At 41.0% G+C, this 24,152-nt stretch overlaps 1 pseudogene; it reads left to right on the forward strand.

Moving 5' to 3' along the window:
• The first annotated feature begins 22,759 nt into the window (after window positions 1-22,759).
• LOC145007086 (secreted RxLR effector protein 161 pseudogene) lies at window positions 22,760-23,287 on the forward strand (annotated as a pseudogene).
• The last annotated feature ends 865 nt before the right edge of the window (window positions 23,288-24,152 follow it).

Genomic DNA, 24,152 nt, shown 5'->3' on the forward strand with positions numbered 1-24,152 from the left:
TGATTCCATTTGAGGCATTCATACTATTGGTGCTTGGCCCTCAAACTCCTTAGAACCAAACTCACCAAAAGGTATGTAATCTCCTCTAACTCTTTTATGTTGAAATGTTCCCCATGTCATGTTAGATAGGTTATAAACCTTGGAAAATTATTATTTTGCATGTATTTTGTGACATCCCCAAAATCACGGCCAGAAAAGACCGATTTTGTTTATGCTTTATAAAAATCAGAGTACTTCATTTTATAAAAAAGTAGCGGAATTTGTTCCCAGAAAAACATGGTAAATACGTTATTAAAACATTTTTGAAGAAACGTATTTATTTCATTTTAAAACGTTTGGGATGTCATCGTTAATACAGGAACATAAGCAAAAACAGAACTTACAATTATTCACACTAGTGGTCTACATCTCTTTAAATCTCTCAGTGTAATGTCACTTCATATCAACACCTGTGATATAAATAAACTGAGTAGGTCAGGTTGGGAAACCTGGTGAGCACATAGGGATTTCAATCCCACAATGTTATACCATATATATAGTTTAAAATTCACAAAATATACAATTTCACCATATATATATATATATATATATATATATATATATATATATATATATATATATATATATATATATATATAAACAACTCTTATCCCACCCCGTCGATCCTCGCAACGAGGCTATCCATACTCTCGGACCTAAGATTAGTCGTTTTACCTACTCCATACTCTCGGATCAGAAATGAACGAATTTACCAAATCCATACTCTCGGACTAGGGACGAATGACTAATTCATACTCTCGGATTAAAGATGAATGATTATGCCTAATCCATACTCTCGGACTAGGGACAATAGCTAATCCATACTCTCGGATTAACGACGAATGATTATGCCTAATCCATATTCTCGGACTAGGGATAATGACTATGTCTAATCCATACTCCCGGATAAGTGAAATATACTAACTTCTATTCTCTGAGTTTAACTCACTTGTACTCGTAAGAATATACTACCCAATATTCCTCATATTTAATTTAGGTCTACTCTTTATCCTAAATTATCAAATATAATCAGGTATGTTCTTTAACACGAATTTCAAGCAACATCAATTAACTCGCACATAAACATATAATTAATACTTCAATCAATACTTGTATTAAAATCATGTTCATGAAAGGGACTATGCACTCACCTGAGAAGGTGGTGACTCGGTACTCGGAAAACGCTTCGTTTACTTTAAAATAATTTCCTTCGATGAAACCTAGTATTATCACCAATAGATTTTAGTCTATTATTCGCCGAGACTAGTTAATAGTCTAGCTATTATTACTATTATATAAGCGTAAAAAAAAAAAAATACTTATATAACCCATAATAATAGCCCAAGTATTTATTATATGTTCTTAATAACGTTAATATAATTAAATAAAAACTATATTAAAAATAGCGTAGGCGTAGCTCACTTACAGCGGGTTTTATAGAAAACCAGGCTTTGCTTGGAGCAGCGTTTCCGAGCCGAAAATCTCTTCTTCTCGGAGCCGTCGAGCACTCCGGGGCTTCCGCCTCGTGCTAGGGAGGTTCCCTAGGCTTTTCGGGGGATTTCGGGGCTAGAGAGAGGTTCTAGAGAGAGAGTAAAGAGAAGAAAGAATGGGAAAGGTGTGAAGAAAATAAGGGTGGGAGAGGTGGTATTTATAGGGTGAAAATGGCTGAACTTGGTGCCACATGTCACCATCTAGTGGCAAGATTTGGGGAGAAAGCAATGGCCAAGATTGTGCCACATCACTCATTTTCGCACAGCACACTTCAGACTTCTAAAATCCGTAACTTTCACATACGACCTCCGTTTTTGACATTCTTTATATCCACGCGTAGGTAAAAATAATATCTACAACTTTCATTTTGACTCCGTCGGCTAATTCTCGACCGATCTTAAATTTAACAGTACGAGGCGTTTAGACTGTTAAATGACCGCGAAGAATTCGTAACTCCTTCATACGGACTCCGTTTTCGTCTGTCTTTTTACCGTTGAGTTCCTATTAATGAGATCTTTAACTCTCATTTATTTCACGTAAGCCAAAAATTGCTCGAACTAAAATTCGAGTTTCGGGCTGTACACTGCTAAGCCGAATCTTAGAAAAATCATAACTTCCTCATACGAAGTCAGATTTAGGCGTTCTTTTTATCGACGCTCTTAGTTTAACATATTCTACGACTTTTGTTTAGATTGCTAAGGCTAAAAAGTCTTCTATCGTAAATTCGCTATTTACGTCTTCCGGTGCCGTGCCGGTTTTGCCGTAAAACTTCGGCGGGCCATAACTTCTTCGTTATAACTCGGATTTCGGCGTTCTTTATATGTACGGAAACCTTGTGACATATTCTAAAACTTGGTTAAGACTATTCATTCTAAATAATCTTTTGTCGAAAAGTCATTTTTGACCCCTATTGCCTCTAAATTGACTAGCCCGGATCTGCGGGCGTTACAATTATCTCCCCCTTAGGATGATTACGTCCCGGAATCATCAACGAAACAAGGATCGTATAATGACTCCATACGTAATCTCTTCATTCTAGGTAATAATTATAACTTCTTTATTCCTTCAAGTCTATCTCTTAGACTTATTGACTGTAAGCAGTACTTGATCGTGCACCTACTCTCTACCTCAGGCTAGACTTCAAATTATGACCTATCATCATGTGATGCACGTTTAGACTTAGGTCTCTTAGAGTTAAATTCTAAAATAGACTATGCCTTCCTTCATGTTCTAATGTGATATAATCACACTTTAACATGTAGCGTTTCTGGCTACCAACTTCTTTAACAACGAACGCAATACTTCTATTGATCGCTTTGATTTCAATTGTTTGGTTTAAGTCGGACACTACATCGAACTTGGTTCCCTGAACCACGCAACATACTCATCGTAGTCGGACTCAATTCGGTACGACCACTAGGGTCGGAAATTAACAATCTTTTTAGTCATTATCGAAACGATGGTAATGACATACTTGAAAAAAAATAGAATCAGTTACTAGCTTCTTGGTAACCTTGTGACTTTCCCTGATCCAAGTGTGAGTCCTGTGCTTCCGGTAGTATAGGCCTCTACTACCATTCACACCTACTCATACTCGTCCCAAGTATTGTCCCGCAGTTTTTCCAAGTCACCATACAAGAAAACCATACAACAACTTAACACATCATATAACAAAACAAAGGTTTTATATTATTTCTTGAAACTGTTACATAGGTGTTCAAGTTCACCCTAGACTATGCCTCTAACGGGCTACATCGTGAGGTACTATCTACACGATTACTCCATAACTCGATCCTCGGATGTCAAGCCTTCACTCTTGAATCCTTGCATTGTCATCTGCTTCGTCAAGGATCATTTGAAATGCTCTCGCCTTTGGCTTTGGTGGCACATTTGGCTTTGTAGCCCCTTCTCTCTTTGGGCAGTCTTGTTTGAAGTGTCCTTCTTCTCCACACTTAAAGCAGACTTCTCTCTTGGTTGTGCATTCGCTGGCGTAATGACCAGTCTTCCCGCATTTAAAGCATGTCGTATATTTAGAGCATTTCCCAATGTGCTTCTTTCTACACTTGTCACACCATTGCGTTCCTTCTTCAAACTTCGAGAATTTTCTCTTCTCGCTGGACCTTGAAGATCCTTCAAACTTTCTCTTCTCGCCAATCTCCATCTTGTTGGAGGCTCTTCCCTTGATCATATCTTCGACAGACTTGGCAGCCCAGATAGCTGCCTCTAGAGTAGGTGCTTGACGCACTGGCACCGCGTACTCCCATGGAAGTCCTTTTGCGTACTTGTCGATTTTCGTCAGCTCATCCGGAACAAGACGCAAGGCGAACTCCATCTTCTCTGTGAAGTTGTTGGTGTATTCATCGATTGACATGCTTCCCTTCTTCAGGGTTAGAAACTGGTTCTCTAGCTCAAGCAGGTTTTGAGCTGAGTAGTACTTTCGTTTGAATTGCACCAGAAATTCTGCCCATGTCAGTTGTAGAGGCTCATTAGGGCTCAGAGTCTTCCCCAAGGTATTCCACCAACGTACAGCGCCTCCTCGAAACTGACGCACTGCAAATGTGGTCTGTAGCTTCCCTCTACAACCGCATGTCATGAAGGCTAACTCCATCTCCGAGATCCAATCCATGACCCCGATCGGATCCTCCTTTCCAGTGAAGGTCGATGGCTTGCAAGTCAGAAAATCCTTGTACTTGCATCCATTCCTCTCGACCTCGTCATCTTGGTTGTTTTGTCGAACTATTGGTGGGTTGACTTGACCAACAGTCCCACTGTAGTTTCCTTCCTCAGTCTGCCCTTCGTTCAACTCGGGCTGTTCGATCTGAATAGTGGCTTCCTCACGATTTTGCTGGAGCAAACGTCTAGTTTCCTCCATTTGACGATCCAACATCGCTTGGATCATCGCTTGCACTCCGGCCATGGTGACTGGCTCAGCGGCGGCTTCCATCACCGGTATTTGCTCAATCACTGGGGGTTGGTTTCTGTTCCCATTTGCATTCACATTTCCGCTACGGGTTCTTGCCATCTTGATCTATACACCGAATAAGGTGAATCTAGATTTTTACTTAGGATTGACGGTTAAATCATCCTTATCACTCCGAAACGTTTATATGCTAGTTCTAATATCGTAGTCGTACGTTTAGAATCCTAAACACATAAGGTTTCCAGATCCGGTCGGCAACAGACCATAGATCCGAACAACTAACAGCATATCAGGCACAAGTATTTAGCACATAAAAGCATTTTAGGCATAATTCCTAAAATAAGCTAGTGCTCACACCTCACAATTATCGCTTAGCATTCTAAGTTTAAGTCTAGAAATAAATCCATATTCTTAGTTCACTTAAACTAATGCTCTGATACCAACTGTGACATCCTCAAAATCACGGCCAGAAAAGACCGATTTTGTTTATGCTTTATAAAAATCAGAGTACTTCATTTTATAAAAAGGTTGCGGAATTTGTTCCCAGAAAAACATGGTAAATACGTTATTAAAACATTTTTGAAGAAACGTATTTATTTCATTTTAAAACGTTTGGGATGTCATCGTTAATACAGGAACATAAGCAAAAAAAGAACTTACAATTATTCACACTAGTGGTCTACATCTCTTTAAATCTCTCAGTGTAATGTCACTTCATATCAACACCTGTGATATAAATAAACTGAGTGGGTCAGGTTGGGAAACCTGGTGAGCACATAGGGATTTCAATCCCACAATGTTATACCATATATATAGTTTAAAATTCACAAAATATACAACTTCACCATATATATATATATATATATATATATATATATATATATATATATATATATATATATATATATATATATATATATATATATAAACAACTCTTATCCCACCCCGTCGATCCTCGCAACGAGGCTATCCATACTCTCGGACCTAAGATTAGTCGTTTTACCTACTCCATACTCTCGGATCAGAAATGAACGAATTTACCAAATCCATACTCTCGGACTAGGGACGAATGACTAATCCATACTCTCGGATTAAAGATGAATGATTATGCCTAATCCATACTCTCGGACTAGGGACAATAGCTAATCCATACTCTCGGATTAACGACGAATGATTATGCCTAATCCATATTCTCGGACTAGGGATAATGACTATGTCTAATCCATACTCCCGGATAAGTGAAATATACTAACTTCTATTCTCTGAGTTTAACTCACTTGTACTCGTAAGAATATACTACCCAATATTCCTCATATTTAATTTAGGTCTACTCTTTATCCTAAATTATCAAATATAATCAGGTATGTTCTTTAACACGAATTTCAAGCAACATCAATTAACTCGCACATAAACATATAATTAATACTTCAATCAATACTTGTATTAAAATCATGTTCATGAAAGGGACTATGCACTCACCTGAGAAGGTGGTGACTCGGTACTCGGACAGCGCTTCGTTTACTTTAAAATAATTTCCTTCGACGAAACCTAGTATTATCACCAATAGATTTTAGTCTATTATTCGCCGAGACTAATTAATAGTCTAGCTATTATTACTATTATATAAGCGTAAAAAAAAAAAATACTTATATAACCCATAATAATAGCCCAAGTATTTATTATATGTTCTTAATAACGTTAATATAATTAAATAAAAACTATATTAAAAATAGCGTAGGCGTAGCTCACTTACAGCGGGTTTTATAGAAAACCAGGCTTTGCTTGGAGCAGCGTTTCCGAGCCGAAAAGCTCTTCTTCTCGGAGCCGTCGAGCACTCCGGGGCTTCCGCCTCGTGCTAGGGAGGTTCCCTAGGCTTTTCGGGGGATTTCGGGCTAGAGAGAGGTTCTAGAGAGAGAGTAAAGAGAAGAAAGAATGGGAAAGGTGTGAAGAAAATGAGGGTGGGAGAGCTGGTATTTATAGGGTGAAAATGGCTGAACTTGGTGCCACATGTCACCATCTAGTGGCAAGACTTGGGGAGAAAGCAATGGCCAAGATTGTGCCACATCACCCATTTTCGCACAGCACACTTCCGACTTCTAAAATCCGTAACTTTCACATACGACCTCCGTTTTTGACGTTCTTTATATCCACGCGTAGGTAAAAATAATATCTACAACTTTCATTTTGACTCCGTCGGCTAATTCTCGACCGATCTTAAATTTAACAGTACGAGGCGTTTAGACTGTTAAATGACCGCGAAGAATTCGTAACTCCTTCATACGGACTCCGTTTTCGTCTGTCTTTTTACCGTTGAGTTCCTATTAATGAGATCTTCAACTCTCATTTATTTCATGTAAGCCAAAAACTGCTCGAACTAAAATTCGAGTTTCGGGCTGTACACTGCTAAGCCGAATCTTAGAAAAATCATAACTTCCTCATACGAAGTCAGATTTGGGCGTTCTTTTTATCGACGCTCTTAGTTTAACATATTCTACAACTTTTGTTTAGATTGATAAGGCTAAAAAGTCTTCTATCGTAAATTCGCTATTTACGTCTTCCGGTGCCGTGCCGGTTTTGCCGTAAAACTTCGGCGGGCCATAACTTCTTCGTTATTACTCGGATTTCGGCGTTCTTTATATGTACGGAAACCTTGTGACATATTCTAAAACTTGGTTAAGACTATTCATTCTAAATAATCTTTTGTCGAAAAGTCATTTTTGACCCCTATTGCCTCTAAATTGACTAGCCCGGATCTGCGGGCGTTACATATTTAGACAAACATAGATCCAAGGTTTATTAGGGTTGCATGCATACTTAGGAAGTGTTAAATTGCTCAAAACCCAACAGTTTGTGGAGGACATGATTAAGGGAAGAGCTGCCAGCAAAATCGAGGTTGGCGAGAAGAGGAAATTTGAAAGGTCTGCTAAACCCAACAAAAAGAAGAGCAAGTTCGGTTCAAAAAAATTCGGGGGAGGAAATGAATTTAAATGGTGCGAGAAGTGCAAGAAGAAGAACTCGGGAAAATGTGGCAAGGAAGTAACCTACTACAAGTGTGGGACAACGGGGCACTATGCCAATGAGTGCACCACCAACAAGAAGGTGTGCTACGAGTGCCGTGAGGAAGGGCATATTGCTAAGGACTGCCCAAAGAAGAAAGATGCGGGAAGGACCAACATATCACCGAAGCCGAAGGAAAGAGCCTTCCAGATGATGCTCGAGGCTGCAAAGGAGGCAGCAGACGTCGCTTCAGGTACCTTTCTTGTAAATGGTTTACCTGCAAATATACTATTTGATTCCGGAGCCAACTACTCCTTTGTGTCACATAAATTTAGTGCGAAATTAGCATTACCTGTAGAAAAACTTGATAACGCCCTAATTGTATAAGTTGCCAGTGGAAAATTCGTACCTGTTAGTAATCGTATTAGGAACATCATCATTGACCTAAACGGAAACGAATTCCATGAGGAACTATTACCCATAGAGTTAAACGGTTTCGACATCGTTTTGCGTATGGATTGGCTTAGCGCCAATGATGCCGAGATATTATGCCGAAAGAAGATAGTTAGGATAAACTCACCCGGAAAGGAATCATTTATGGTGTACGGGGACAAACGCAGAGTGAATTCTGGAATCATATCCCTGACGAAAGCCAGGAAATGTTTGACCAAAGGATGTGCATCATACTTGGCATTCGTAATCGATGCTAAGAAGGAAAAGAAAGAGGTGCAGAATATACCGGTTGTGTGCGATTATCCGAAAGTCTGTCCCGAAGATCTTCCCGGATTACCACCTGATAGGCAAGTAGAGTTTCGTATAGACTTGTTACCAGGAACAACACTGATAGCAAAGGCACCTTACCGATTAGCACCGACGGAGATGAAGGAGCTTATGATGCAACTTCAGGAGCTGTTGGACAACGGTTTCATTCGACCTAGTTCAAAACCCTGGGGAGCTCTGGTGTTATTCGTAAAGAAGAAGGAAGGAAGCATAAGAATGTGTATAGACTACCGAGAGCTGAACAAGGCAACGGTGAAGAACAAGTATCCATTACCAAGGATTGACGACCTATTCGATCAGCTACAAGGTTCGAGCTACTTCTCAAAGATCGATCTTAGGTCGGGATATCATCAGCTGAAAGTGAGAGATCAGGATATTGAGAAGACTGCATTTAGAACAAGATATGGACACTACGAGTTCTTGGTTATGTCGTTTGGACTAACCAATGCTCCAGCAGCATTCATGGATTTGATGAACAGGATTTGTAAACCATTCCTCGATAAATCTGTGATAGTGTTCATCGAAGACATTCTCATCTACTCGAAAAGCCATGAGGAGCATGGCAAACATCTACGAGAAGTGTTGGAAGTATTAAAGAAGGAGAAGCTTTACGCTAAGTTCTCCAAATGCGACTTTTGGATACAAGAGGTCTAGCTCTTGGGTCATGTGGTTAACCAGGAGGGAATAATGGTTGATCCAGCAAAAATCAAAGCTGTAATGAAGTGGGAACATCCAAAGAGTCCCACGGAGATTCGAAGCTTTCTAGGATTAGCCGGATATTATCGATGGTTTATCCAAGGTTTTTCTTCGATAGCTGCTCCATTAACAACTTTGACTCATAAAGGAGCTGCGTATACGTGGAGTGAGAAGCACGATGAGACATTCGAGAAACTGAAGAAGAAGTTATGTGAAGCACCGATACTTTCTCTACCCGATGGAGTCGACGATTTCGCGGTTTATAGTGATGCATCTGGAGTCGGGATGGGTTGTGTTCTGACCCAAAGAGAAAAGGTGATAGCATACGCATCTCGACAATTTAAAGAGCAGGAAAAGAACTACCCCACTCATGATCTGGAGTTGGCAGTGGTAGTATTTTTCTTAAAAATATGGAGGCATTACCTCTACGGCACGAAGTGCAAGCTCTTCACTGATCATAAGAGTCTCCAGTATCTCTTTAATCAGAAGGAATTGAACATGAGGCAACGACGTTGGCTAGAACTTCTCAAGGACAACGAATGTGAGATACTTTACTACCCAAGTAAAGCAAATATTGTTGCTGATACTCTCAGTCGGAAAGTCAATCTTGAAAGGAAAAGGCCAAGAGCGTTAAGAATTGAAGTCGCCTCGACGATTTTGGAAAGTATCAGGAAAGCTCAAGAAGAAGCCTTAGAGAAGAATGACCGAAAGGAAGAACGTTTGGGAAAAACGTTAGTGTTCGGTACAAACATTCGAGGACTGAAGGTATTCCAAGATCGAATTTAGGTACCTAAAACGGGTGGAATAAGAGATCTTCTGATGGAAGAAGCACATAAGACCATGTACTCAATTCATCCCGGTAGCACTAAAATGTATAGGAACCTAAAACCCTACTACCGGTGGCCGACGATGAAGCTCGATGTTGCGAAGTATGTGGTCGAGTGCGTAACATGTGCGAGGGTTAAGGCACAACATCAAAAACCATATGGGAGTTTAGAACCCTTACCTGTACCCATGGGTAAATGGGAAGACATCACCATGGATTTTGTGACCAAACTGCCCAGAACGAAGAACGGACACGACATGATTTGGGTAGTCGTGGATCGTTTCACCAAGAGTGCACACTTCATAGTAGCCAACGAGAAGTGGTCTATGGATAAGCTCGCAAATGCTTACGTGAAGGAAATTGTAAGACTTCACGGTGTCCCTCTTACAATTGTATCTGATCGTGATAGTCGTTTCACGTCGAGGTTTTGGAGGAGTCTGCAAGAGGAATTGGGTACGAAATTATGTTTGAGTACTGCTTACCATCCGCAAACCGATGGTCAGAGCGAAAGAACGATTCAGACACTAGAAGATATGCGGAGAGCATGTACCCTCGAATTCCAAGGGAATTGGGACGAGCACTTACCTCTAGTAGAATTTTCCTACAACAATAGTTTTCACTCGAGCATCAAGATGGCACCTTATCAAGCCTTGTATGGACAGAAGTTTCGTACGCCGTCTTGTTGGCTTGAAGCCGGAGAGAAGCAGTTTATGGGCCCTGAGATAGTCCATGAGACTGTTGAGAAGTTGAAGGTGATTAAGGAAAGAATGTTAGCAGCCCAGGATCGTCAAAAGAGCTATGCTGGCAAGGAAAGAAGACCGATAACCTTCGAAGTTGGCGATTCCGTTTTACTTAAAGTCTCACTGTGGAAGGGACTTATACGATTTGGGAAACGAGGAAAGTTGAGTCCAGGGTTTATTGGACCATTCAAAGTTCTTCAGAAAATTGGGAACCAAGCTTACAAGCTAGAACTGCCCGAAGAACTCAATGGTATTCATAACACCTTCCATGTGTGTTATTTGAGGAAATTCACGGCAGATGTTCCCGACATAATTCTAATCTTGGAATTAAGGATGGATGAGAACAAAAGGCTGATCGAAGAGCCCGAGGCAATTGTTGACCGTAAGACTAACAAGTTATGACGCTAGATGGTAGACTTAGTGCGAGTCCGATGGAAACATTCAAATGGGCCGAATCTCACTTGGGAAGCAGAGGATGACATGATGAGTGGCTATCCACATCTGTTTGCTGATGCATGATTCCGGGACGGAATCATCCTAAGGGGGAGAGAATTGTAATGCCCGGGTTTCAGGGCTAATCATTTTTGTCAATGTAATAGTCTAGGTCAACTCTTGTAACTCTTTTTGAAGTAATAAAGATGAAATATTTGAGTATTATGTGAATTATGTGTATTTATGTGCTTATTATTTAATTATAAATCTATAATTAACAAAGAATAAAAATAAGCATCAAAATTAAAGTGTGGGATAAGACCAATATCTCTACATAAAGTTGTAGTGGTCGAAACAAGGATTCCGAGGATATAAAGAACACCGAAATCCGAGTTATAACGAAAAAGTTATGACCTATCGAAGTTTCGCGACAAAACCGGCACGATACCGAGAAGCGCAAATAGTGAATTTACGATAGAGCGAGATTTAGCCTTAGCGATCTAAACAAAAGTCGTAGAATATGTTAAACTAAGAACATCGATAAAAAGAAAGCCCAAATCTAGCTTCGTATGAAGAAGTTATGATTTTTCGAAGTTTCGAGTTAGCAGTGTACATCCCGAAATTAGAACATTAGATCGAGCGGTTTTTGGCTAACACGACCTAAACGAGAATCGAAGGTCTCGTTAAAAGTAGCGTAACAAGAAAAAGATGGGCAAAAACGGATGTAAGATGAAGAAGTTACAAGGATTTAACGGGCCAATCCTGTCCCGACCCGTTAACAATATAAAGTTTAAAATCGAGTCAAAACTAGCCGATGAAGTCTAAACGAAAGTTGTAGAGTACGTTCCTACCTTCGCGTGGATATAAAGAACGTCAAAAATGGAGCTCGAATGAAAAATTTACAAATTTTTAAAGTTGAAGCATGAAATAGTGAAACCTGTTGCGAAGGTGATGACGTGGCACGATCCCATCCGTCGCTTGCGGCCCATGGTCTTCGCTTCGGATTGTGACACGCCCTTCGCGTTACGCCCCGCGTACGAGGATCGGTACGCCCTGCGTACCTCCGGTCTTATCCGGGTCTTCTTCCGAGTGCGAGCCAGTTGTGCAAAGCTGGCACCCATATCCGGAGATTACACCCCGCATAGAGTTCCGAACGCCCAACGTAGCGAGGCCCTCGAGGCTATAAAAGGAGGCTGAGGCTGCCTCCATTTTTCACACCAAAATCACTTCTCTCTCTAACTTCTTTCTCTCTCTACAACCCCAAACCACCCCTAAGCCCTAGTTAAACCCCTAGCACCCTAGGGAAGCCCCGAGGCTCCCGGAGTCCCGAGAAAAAGGAGTTTTTTGGTTTTGAAAAGCTGCTCCAATTAAGTTTTGGTTTTCGGTAAAATTCCCTGTAAGTGTGCTACGCTTACGCAACTTTTAATATAGTTTTCAAATAATTATATGAATGTTATTAGGTCTTTAAAATAATTATTTGGGCTATTATTATGAGTTATATTGAGTGTTATTAACGCTTATATAATAATAATAATAGTCAGACAATTAATTTATCGCGGTTATCATTAGACTAAACCCTAGTGGTATCAATACTAGGTTTTATCGAGGAAAATCGTTATGAGAGTATCGAAGCGCTGTCCGAGTGCTGAGTCACCACCTTTCAGGTGAGTGCATAGTTACTTTCAGCTTACACATAGATATGAAGTATTTTATCTAAATTACCTACTATGTGTGCATATTATCTGAATACTTGCTATCTATGCTGGATGAACATTGTATAGATGTTTTCAATGATTTAAACTGTATATGTATTTTATATCTACAAATTGTGTTGGGTAAAACATGGGTAGATGTAATAGTTGTTTTGTGACAAAATAAAATAATGGCAGGCCTCGTTATAGATGTTATTGATGATCCAGTCATCTACCGGAGTATAGATGACGACCACGGACTATTCTAGACATTCCAGTGGAACACTAGCAGTCTCGCAACTTGTAGGTGTTTATTCGAACTGTGTGTTTATTTGAACTGTGTGCTCACCAGATGTAATCCATCCCCCACATGGTTGACTTAAGGACATTTGTTGCTAAGGAATCCCCTTAGCAGTAATGTCCATCCCGATGATAATCCTTAGGATAGGTCCCTTATGATAGATGCTTAGGGACGTAATGTGAGGATAACAGGAACGAGTAATCGGGTTTGTTTAATTTAATGAAGTTAATAAACTTATTTATAGTGGGTTGAAAACCTTATGTGCTCACCAGGCTCCCAAGCCTGACCCACTCAGTTTTATGTATTACAAGTAGTGGAGCTTGAGCATAGATATGATGTTTGGACGAGGGATTACGGATATAGGCCTGTAGATATGAAATAATGTAGTAAGGCTTATATTGTACTGTTTATGCTTTTGATCTGTACGAACATGACATCCCGAGTCTTTTAATGAAATACATTTCTATGGAAATTCTTTTGATAAATCTTTATCATATTTTGTTTTGGGACAAATTCTGCAACACTTTTATTTAAAATGTTACTCCGATTTTGAAATAAAGCATAAACAAACTGGTCTTTTCTAGCCGTGATTTTGAGGATGTCACAATTATGTTTGGAAAGGCTTTTGGGGATGTCAAAGGAAGAGAGAAGTGGTCGCCGAAGTGTTGTTGGAAGCATCCAACTTTTGGAGTCTGAGATCTGAGTATGATATCAGTTTGAATAGCTAGAGTCATTGGCATTGTCTGTATTCAAGAAGTGTTAGCTGGTTTTCGGGAATCATGTTGTTTTGGAAGGGTTATTCATGGTGTTAAAGCTTTGTTAAGTACTGGCCGTCAGCAGATTGATCATTGGAACGAGAGAGGGTTTGGGAATCCTTCAATTCTCATATGTTGAGTGGACTTAGTTAAATCTAAGTCGGGGAGAGTTATTCAGATATCCAGGATAGAAGCGAGTGTAAGACGAGGATGCCTCTCACATTCCCCTTTGGGGGAGGAAAGTCAGCCTTAGCGGCTGAATGAATATATAGGATATCGTGGATGGGAGTTCAGGAAACTCCTAAACATTTGATTTGTGTCGTCTGATATCATATAGCAGGCTTTGGGGGAGGGAACTACGTAGAGTTCCAGTTAGTGTTTGAGTTCAGTTAGGAGGATAAACCACATGGGCGCTCAACATTGAGATGTGTTTGAATTGATAGATGAGTGATAGGGCTATGGTTAGTGATAATGTGAGGGTGAAAGTGTGTTAAGACTACGGGGGAGCCGTAGCATTCACTAGCATTCGGATAGTGTGGAAAGTGTTGTAAGACTATTGGGGAACCGTAGCATTCACTAGCAATCGGGTAGTGTGAAAAATGTTGTAAGACTACCTAGGAGCCGTAGCGTTCACTATCGGTCAGATAATGTGGGAAGTGTTGTAAGACTGCAAGGGAGACGTAGCATTCACTAGCAGTAGAGAGTGTTGTAAGGCTACTGGGGTGCGTTCATGCATCCTTCCTGGTGATTTGGACTAGGGCAGGCTAGTTCGTAGGGTTGTGGGGGAGCCACAACTTAGTTAGGAGCAGGACCATAGGTGATTGATCGATCAGTTATTCGAGGGCGAGCCCGGATGGTTATGGGAATTTAGGATGGAACCGGTAGAGACTCCTGAGCTAAGGGTTGGACCTTGTGATGCAAGATTTTGTGGTCGAGTAGTGCATGTTTCTGTAGGGCTACGACTGGGTAGCCCTATTATCGAATCTCATAAGAACCTGGTGGTTAGACCAGGTGCGAGACTGGAAGTCTCAGGGAATCGGCTAAGGGTATTTATTTATTGGTCGAGTAAAGGATGACAGGAAGTCATGGTACATTATGCAAATGCCTATTCGAGGATCTTTGGATAGGACCAGAGTGACAATTTGGATTTGGATAGGAACCCGAATCGGAATTCGTGCGGGATTTTGTTTGAGTAAGTGGGATGTGGGGAATCTATATGCCAAGGGAATTGATGGTAGAATTCCAGGGTGGTGAACGGATTGGTTTGATGTTAGTTTAAGCTATTGTGATGTGTCTCAGGTGGCCATATCCGTAATAGAGCCGCGACATGTCAAAATCAGGAAATAATGGGTCGACGGAGGCCAGGTATGATGTAAGTCTACAGTTATTTTGGTAGTATTTATCTTTTTGGTGTTGGGTTCAGTGGCGACGGGTTGTCATCCTATCTCGATCGGATGGATCAATGGGTTGAAGGAGATAGGGCAATTATGGTTGGACGAGGTAGTTTGTCAGAGGTCGCAGGGGACTGCTAAGTGTGTTTTTGGATTAGCAATCGGGTATGTGTGGGGTGTTCCAGACAGTTGACAGACAGGTTGGGACCAGCGAGGTCCTCGGGTGTTCTCCTAGAAAGCGGCCATGTGGCAACAAGAGGAGTAGGAGCGACTTCAGTGATTTAGGGTCTATATGTGGAATTGCTTGTTATTCGGTAGTTACATTTGGTTGGTGATATTGTTCCTTAGGAAGCATCAAGGTATTGCGAGTGGGAAGTATTCTATCTAGACTGGTTTCTTGGGAAATCAGTTCGATGATGGTTTGTTGTGGGTAGTCTGTCAAGGAGACAAACCATCTCGAGACTTCAGATTTCAGATGGGGCAGGTGTGATTGGGTTGCAAGGAATTTGTTCATCTCTGTGCTCTAGGACCTTATGAGGATTGGATTCAGTTGCCTTGTGTAGGCTGTAGTATTCACATGTTTGTGGTGGTGTTGCTCAGGTTGTGTGGTATGTCGGGGAAGTTGATGCATGATTTCGAGCACGAAATCTAATTTAAGTGGGGGAGAGTTGTAACGCTTCCGAATTGACTCCTAGTCCGAGGTGGTGGCTTGAAGGTCGGTCATTATAAGGATTATGGCTCTAGGGAAGGTAAGATCTAGCCCCTTTTGGGTGCGGGTGATGTATTAGAAGTGATATGGGTGTTCGGTTCGTGTTTTGGAGCATAGGGGTATTTCGGTAAAATGACAGTTCTGCTTTTTGTAAAAAATGGACTTTTGTTCAGAAGGTATTTAGGAAGATATGAGTTGATAGAAGCGCATGGCTTCTCGTTACCTTTCTGTGGATATAAGGATCGTCAGAAACGGATTTATAACGAAGAAGTTATGGCCTTCGGAAGTTTAGTAGTTTTAGGCTTAGCCGAGTACACTGGGTGTACACAAGGAGTATGATGGGCGTACTAGTGAAGAAGGCAGTACGTTGGGTGTACTTTTGGAGCACGCTGGTCATACACAAGGAGTACACTGGTCGTACTAGTGAAGAAGACAGTACGTTGGGCGTACTAACCAGGATGGCCGTGAATGTTCTTCGGGGTACGCTGAGCGTACCATATGAATGCTACGTGTACGCCAATCAGGCCTGAACCCTATTTTAGGGTCTTGGACCCTATTTAAACTCCTTATCTCATAACCTAACCCTAATATCTTTAGCCTCCACCCCTCTAAACCCTGGAAATTGTCATATATCATCCATGGTGGCATTTTGAGCTTATGGAGTCCATTTTTGGGGTGTTTGACCTATTTTCAAGAAGATGAAGTTTGATGCAAAGATGGGAATCAAGGAGGATCTTATTGATTTGGCTTTTAGGACTCATTCTCAACTTGATAAAGGTATAAAGCTTTGAACTTGACCATTGAATGCTTAGATCTATTATGTTTAGTTTTTGGATCTTTTGGTCCCAAGAATCGACCTTTATGGTTCCAAATCCGTTTTTAGGCTTAGGGTTGCCACCCTTGATGCTATTTGAGTCCCTGAGGTAGAAAGTTGCCATCTTGATGGTCTTAATGGGTTCATGCATGAGTCAGGGTCACTTTTATGGAAGTAGGATGCCATTTTTGGAATTTGGGTTTGTTTAGGGCATGCAAAGTCATCAAGTCAATGACTTTATGGGCTTAGACATTAAGTATAGTTTAGATCTGTGATTTGGACTTACTGGATCAAGTATTAAGCACTTAATGGATGTTGTGCATGAGCTGTTTATACGTTGGGCGTACTATGTAGTATGCGGCACGTACAGTCCATTTCCTCAGTATGCTAAGCGTACAGAAGAGGTATGCTGGGCGTACGCTCTCAGGAGGACTTAGGGCTTAGTGAACTTCAGACCTTTGGGCCCTAATGGTTTTGGGCCTGGACTTGTTGTTTGTTGGATCTGAATGTATCATGGGCCAATATTGGAATAGTTGGGCCTATTGGGCCTTGTGGCCCATTATAGAAATCGACTTCACATTTGTGGGCCTCGTTTTGGGCCAATTCTTGGAATGGGTTAATGTGGGCCTTCGTGGGTTGGTTAGGATTATTGACTAAGGAGAATATTGAGCTTTAGTATAAGGTCTATTAGAAAGGTCTCGGCCTAATTTGAAAAAATGGGTCATTGATGGTTTTACGGACATTATAGTGTTGGGATTTTGTTTTGAGTTTGGGCCCTTAGTTTTGGATCATATTGGGCCAGGGGTAAAATGGTCATTTTACCACATGTATGGATTAAGGATTATGGTTTGGGACCCACTTTCTAATTGGGTATATTGATTGGTAGTGGCAGCTCGGGTAGCTGGTGGGGCAGCAACTAAGGATTTCTTTAGGAAGCTTCTACATTCGAGGTGAGTTTTCTCACAATACCCATGGGTCTAAGGCACCAAGGCCGGCCCATTATGTAGTTATGGTATATGTGTTAGGCATTCGGTGATTTTATATGCTATGTGATTAGGTGTTATTGCATGGAAGACCCTGGAGGAGCCCGTAGCATTGGATGTAAGACCATGTCGGCTAGCCCATGACATTCCTAGGTAAAGACCATGTGGGGTAGCCTATAGCACAATGGTGTATGACCCTGGGGGAGCCCACGACATCCTTATAGGTTTAATTGTGTTATGTGTAGGTATTTATGTGATATATGATATGTTTATGTGATATGTGTTATGCTAGTTGTCTTTGTGAAACTTGAATGGAAGACCCCGGGGGGAGCCCGTGGCAATTAGATATAAGACCATGTAGTGTAGCCTATGGCATTCTCAGGTTAAGACCATGTGGGGTAGCCCATGGCACAATGGTGTAAGACCCTGGGGGGGAGCCCACGGCATCGTTATAGGTTTTTGTATGCATGGCTTATGTGTTATATGTTGCTTTTATAACTAGTAGGAAATGTGATATAGGTAGCTTTTATAGCAACATGATATGTGATATGTGGTTTGTGTGTACGGTATGCTCTGGGAAACTCACTGAGCTTCGTGCTTACAGGTTTTGTTTATGGTTTCAGGTATCATCGTTTTGAAAAGGAAGGGCTCAGATTGATCGCAATGCACACACCTATGATTTCCGCAATGAATGATTTTGGGATGAACTCTGATAAATGTTTTACTTAATGATGATTTGAATTGTTTAGAATAAATGGTATCAATGTTTTATCTATATTAAAAATGAAATTTTTACCTTTGATTTTTGGGTCGTTACAAGTTGATATTAGAGCCTTGGTATGAGGGATTTGGGGATACATTCGGGTGGTGTCTGGACTCAAACTGAGGATCTATAAAGCTTTCAAAATTTTCAAAAGAAAATGTTTCAAGGAAGAGATTTTCTAAGACAAGAAAGGGTGTGGTGCATGCAATCAACCGAGCTCAAGTAAGTTTCCCCAGAACACCCACATTTTTATCTGTTATGATTTGATTATGAATCTGCGAATCGAATGCTAGTTAGGGCTAGGAGAGATGCCTTTATATGTTGTATGAGCTAGTAGACTTGCATGCTAGTACTGAGTAGTCAGCAATAGGTTGGCCTGTTATGTGGTGCTTGTAGCCATGAGGATATTGGATGTCATGTTGGAATTAGAATGATAATTGGTATTGGTAACTGTTAGGTGTATGTTTTAAAAATTATATACGGTTAGGACTCGTTTCCTGTACTGTGTACAATTTACATGCATAAAGGCAGCCGACAGTAAGCATGGATGGATGTGGACAGCGCGAGTCGCAACATGTGGGCGGAATGTTCTATGATAGTTCTTTGGATCGAAGTGCTCCTGCACGAATGCTGCTTGCTTGGTGCTTTGTGGAACTCTTAGGTGATGGGAGCCAGCTACTAAGTGCATATGATGATATCTAGGAGGAGGATGGTTGGCATCATGAAGAGTCCTCAGCAGCTAATGGCAAGGCGAGGTTGAGAACCTAGGGGGAGCCTAGGAGGTGTTATGGTAGAGATTGTCTTGCTGTTTAGCAGTCATTTAGTGTACTGGTGGAGTAAGCAACTTAGAGGATTCAGGAGGATTGCTAAGTAAAGTATGGATAGGTGTGGAAGGTAGTATTGGGCCCGTACTACTGAAAGCACATGATCCATACTCGAATCGGTGAGAGTCTTGGAGAATCTGATAAGCTTATGGGAAGGAGAATTCTTGGTTATGCCTTGATCGTGGGAATAGTTGCTTTGCAGAATGAGGATGAGCACGCAGGGATGGGACATGGTTTGGTCCCAGCACCGGTGGTGAGCCAGTAGTGGAAGGACTACCAGGATTTCGATTTCACCTCAGATCCTTTGTATCAGGCGGAAAGGGTTGATTGTACGATCTATTTCACATTTTGGGTTTGGAGACCAAGTCTCATGGATAGTTGTAGCCCGGTTTAGAGCAAAGATTGCTCTAGCTATTGCATTATAGTCGTGTCGATTGAGCTGGTGAGCATGTCAGGGTGCAAGACCCTCAATGATACAGATCTCAGAGTCGAGGACGGAAGATTGATTAGGAGTATCTCATGAGAGAGGTTCAGGTTAGGTGAACTTATTAGAGGGTCTCGGGAGGAGACCCAAGAGTTTGGATCAGCATTAGAGGGTCTCGCGATGAAGTTTCGTTCAAAGGGTTTGGATTATCATTGTAATCGGAAGGAGGTGCTACATTATGTTCTTAGGGTGGTCGGGGTACCATAGGAGGAGGTGGTCAGGAACCCTTAAGATGTTCGTGGATATGCTATCTTATGCCATTTCCAGTGGATACTGGGTATTTGTAACACTTGGGGAATTGTGATGAGTTGGATCTCAGGTTGGTTTTCTACCGTGATTGCTCCGAGTGGTTATCGAAATCTGTCTAGTGATTCGGGTTGCTACAAGTGTAGCAGGTTTGGCCACGTCAGCAGGGATTGGCCATAGGCTTTATGATTGATGAATAGGCTCTTAAAATTGCAGGATGTGGCTTTTATGATTGATGGATAGGCTTTTATGATTGATGGATAGGCTTTTGATCACATTAGCATTCATCAACCTTTTTTTGAAGGAAAGTGTTGTATGTGTGATTGTCATCAAAACCAGTTTGCATACCCCCATAAGCAATTTTTCTCCATTTTCTTTGACTAATGATATCCTCCATTGCCCCAAATAACTAAATCCAGAAAACAATGGAACTATTTTAGGATTGTATGTTCTACAGTAATCTGGTGTCTATAGATATGAATGCCTGGTAATGCACGACTTCCAATTGCTCAGATTGGAAAAACGATGATCATGCCTGGTAATAAATCTGACATGGTGTCACTACATAATGTGTATCACGTGCCAAGTATGAAGAAGAACTTGTTGTCGGTATCGCAACTAACATCGTCAGGTAACTACGTCTTGTTTGGCCCACAAGATGTGAAGGTCTATCGAGATCTTAAAATATCAGAAACGCCAACAATGGAAGGACGAAGAGTGGAGTCTGTTTATGTGCTCTCCGCAGAGTCTGCCTATGTAGATAAGACTCGTAAGAATGAGACAGCAAATCTATGGCATGCACGGCTGGGACATGTTGGTTATCACAAGTTGAAGGTAATAATGGAGAAATCCATGCTCAATGGCTTACCTCAACTTGAAGTTAAAACAGATGTTGTTTGTGCTGGATGTCAGTATGGTAAAGCTCATCAATTACCATACAAGGAGTCAAATTTTAGAGCAAAGAAGCCACTAGAGTTAATTCACTCAGATGTGTTCGGTCCAGTCAAGCAGACATCAGTTAGCGGGATGCGGTACATGGTGACGTTCATTGATGATTATTCGAGATATGTGTGGGTTTTCTTCATGAAAGAAAAATCTGAAACATTCTCAAAGTTTCTAGAATTCAAGACAACGGTCGAAGGAGAAGTGAGAAAGAAGATTCAGTGTCTACGCTCAGACAATGGAGGAGAATACACCTCAGAAGAATTCAATCGCTATCTAAAAGAATGTGGTATACGTCATCAATTCACATGTGCCAACACACCTCAACAAAATGGTGTAGCTGAGAGAAAGAATCGACATCTTGCAGAAATTTGTCGAAGCATGCTACACGCGAAGAATGTCCCAGGAAGATTTTGGGCTGAAGCAATGCAAACTGCTGCCCATGTGATCAATAAACTTCCCCAACCAAGGTTAGGTTTCATCTCACCATTTGAGACACTATGGAACATGAAACCTACTGTTAGCTACTTCCGAGTATTTGGTTGCATCTGCTACGCATTTGTACCTAGTCATTTACGTAGCAAGTTTGACAAGAAAGCAGTCAGGTGTATATTTGTTGGATACGACAATCAAAGAAAAGGGTGGAGATGTTGTGATCCAACAAGTGGAAGATGCTACACTTCAAGAGATGTAGTGTTTGATGAAGCATCTTCATGGTGGTCCTCAGAGAAGAAAGTACTACCAGACTCGGAAAATATTGAAGAAGTTTTAAAACAAAAGATGGGGGAGCAAACTGCACATATTTGGTCAAGTGTTGAAACACCTGAAGATACGAGCGACACTGATGTCATTGAGCAAGAAGTAACTCAAACAAGTGATGCCGGTGAAAGGGAGCCGCCGCCTCCACAACTTCGAAGGACGAAAAGAATCTGAAAGCCTAATCCCAAGTATGCTAATGCGGCCATTTTAGAAGACGGTGTTAAAGAGCCGGAGACATATGAAGAAGCAGTTAAGAATAAAGCTTGGCAGAAGGCAATGGAAGAAGAAGTTACAGCCTTAAAGCAGAATCAAACGTGGGAACTGGTACCAAGACCAAGAGATATAAAACCGATTTCCTGCAAGTGGGTTTATAAATTAAAACGACGCACAGATGGATCAATTGAAAGATACAAGGCTCGTTTGGTGGCTCGAGGATTCTCACAACAATATGTGCTGGACTATGATGAAACATTTAGTCCAGTGGCGAAGATAACTACTGTACGGGTGCTGCTAGCTCTTGCGGCTAGTAAAGACTGGAAATTATGGCAGATAGATGTGAAGAATGCTTTCTTTCATGGAGAATTAGATCGGGAGATCTACATGAACCAACCAAAGGGATTTGAGGATGCAGTTAATCCCACTCAGGTGTGCAAGCTGAGAAAAGCTCTTTACGGATTGAGGCAGGCACCAAGAGCCTGGTATGGTAAGATTGCTGAATTTCTTACCCGAAGTGGTTATTCAGTTGCACATGCAGACTCAAGCCTGTTCATCAAAGAAAAAGAAGGGAAGTTGGCAATTGTGTTGGTTTATGTGGATGACTTGATCATCACCGGGGATGACGAAAGAGAAATCCATCAAACAAGAGAAAATCTATCGGTACGATTCCAAATGAAAGAGCTGGGGGAGCTTAAACACTTCTTGGGGTTAGAAGTTGATCGTACAAAGGAAGGGTTGTTTCTCTGCCAACAAAAGTATACAAGAGATATACTTCAAAAGTTTGGCATGTTGGAGTGTAAGCCAATATCAACACCAATAGAGCCAAATGCCAAGATATGTGCTCATGAAGGAAAAGAGTTGGACGATGGAACGATGTATTGACAACTAGTAGGTAGTCTTATCTACCTAACTTTATCTCGGCCTGACATTGCTTATGCAGTTGGAGTTATGAGTCGATACATGCAAAGTCCGAAGAAACCTCATTTGGATGCTGCCCGACGGATCTTGAGATATGTCAAAGGTACAATTGACTATGGTCTCTTGTATAAAAGAGGAGAAGATTGCAAGTTGGTTGGATATTGTGATGCTGACTATGCAGGAGACCATGATACCCGAAGATCAACCACTGGGTATGTGTTCAAGCTTGGGTCGAGACCAATATCATGGTGTAGTAAAAGACAACCAACAGTATCATTGTCAACCACGGAAGCGGAGTACAAAGCAGCGGCCGTATCAGCTCAAGAAAGTACATGGTTGGTACTCCTAATGGAGGACTTACATCAAAAAGTTGACTATGTAGTACCACTTCACTGTGACAACCAGTCTGCAATTCGGCTGGCAGAAAATCCAGTATTTCATGCTAGAACAAAGCATGTGGAAGTGCATTATCACTTTATCAGAGAGAAAGTCTTGATGGAAGAAATTGAGATGCGGCAGATCAAGACCGATAGACTTGTTCACCAAAGGGCTGAGTACTGGAAAATGTGAAGGTTTTCGCTGTCAGCTTAACGTGGTACGAAGAATGAGGGCTAGTGTTGAGGGGGAGTGTTAAAGATCATCACTAGCCCAATAAAACAAATATTATTTAGAAGACTTTAGCTTGTTCTAGCATGCTCTAGAAGATTCTAGAACATTATGGAAGACTATGGAAGACTCTGGAATATACCGGAAGAGTCTAGAATACTCTAGAACGACATGGAAGACCCTGGAAGGATATGGATCATTCTAGAAGACACTGGAGCAACCTAGACCTCTCCAGAACATGGTAGAATATTCTAGAAACATATGGAAGCATATAGAGTATGTTAGATAGTTCTAGAGTTATCTAGTATGTAGTAAGTGTATACTAGTATCTAGAACCTTCCTAAGAGGCCTATAAATAGGTATGGAGCTCATTTGCTCCAAACCATCCAAGAAAGCCTCAAAGAGAGAAAAGTGTGTAGTAGTCTCACAAAGTGTAAGGTCTTCTTAAGTGTCTTAATAAAAGTCTTGTTGTTTCCCATATAAAAGAGTCATGTTCAACATTGTTTTCTTGCAGTTTTGCTCTTCACAGGCGAGCATCACTGGAAGGACCATATGTGCTCCCCAGTTCCCCTTCTTTGTGTAGGTATACCCCCACCATCATTCCAATTAATCGACCTTTTAGGCTTTTGTTTTTATTTAAATCCAAATGGACTTATGAATTAACAAATCTTATTTATTATAAGCCTAATAAGTTAAAAATATAATTTGGTTAGTGGATTATGAGGTAATCGGCACTAGATTTTGACACAATGAGTTAGCTTTCTTTTTTTAATTAATCTAGAAGTTGCAAAAAAAATTTACTAGTGCACTTGTATATATATATAAAAAA

This window comes from Lactuca saligna, chromosome 7 (assembly GCF_052625555.1).
Source record: "Lactuca saligna cultivar CGN05327 chromosome 7, ASM5262555v1, whole genome shotgun sequence".
Taxonomy (NCBI): domain Eukaryota; kingdom Viridiplantae; phylum Streptophyta; class Magnoliopsida; order Asterales; family Asteraceae; genus Lactuca; species Lactuca saligna.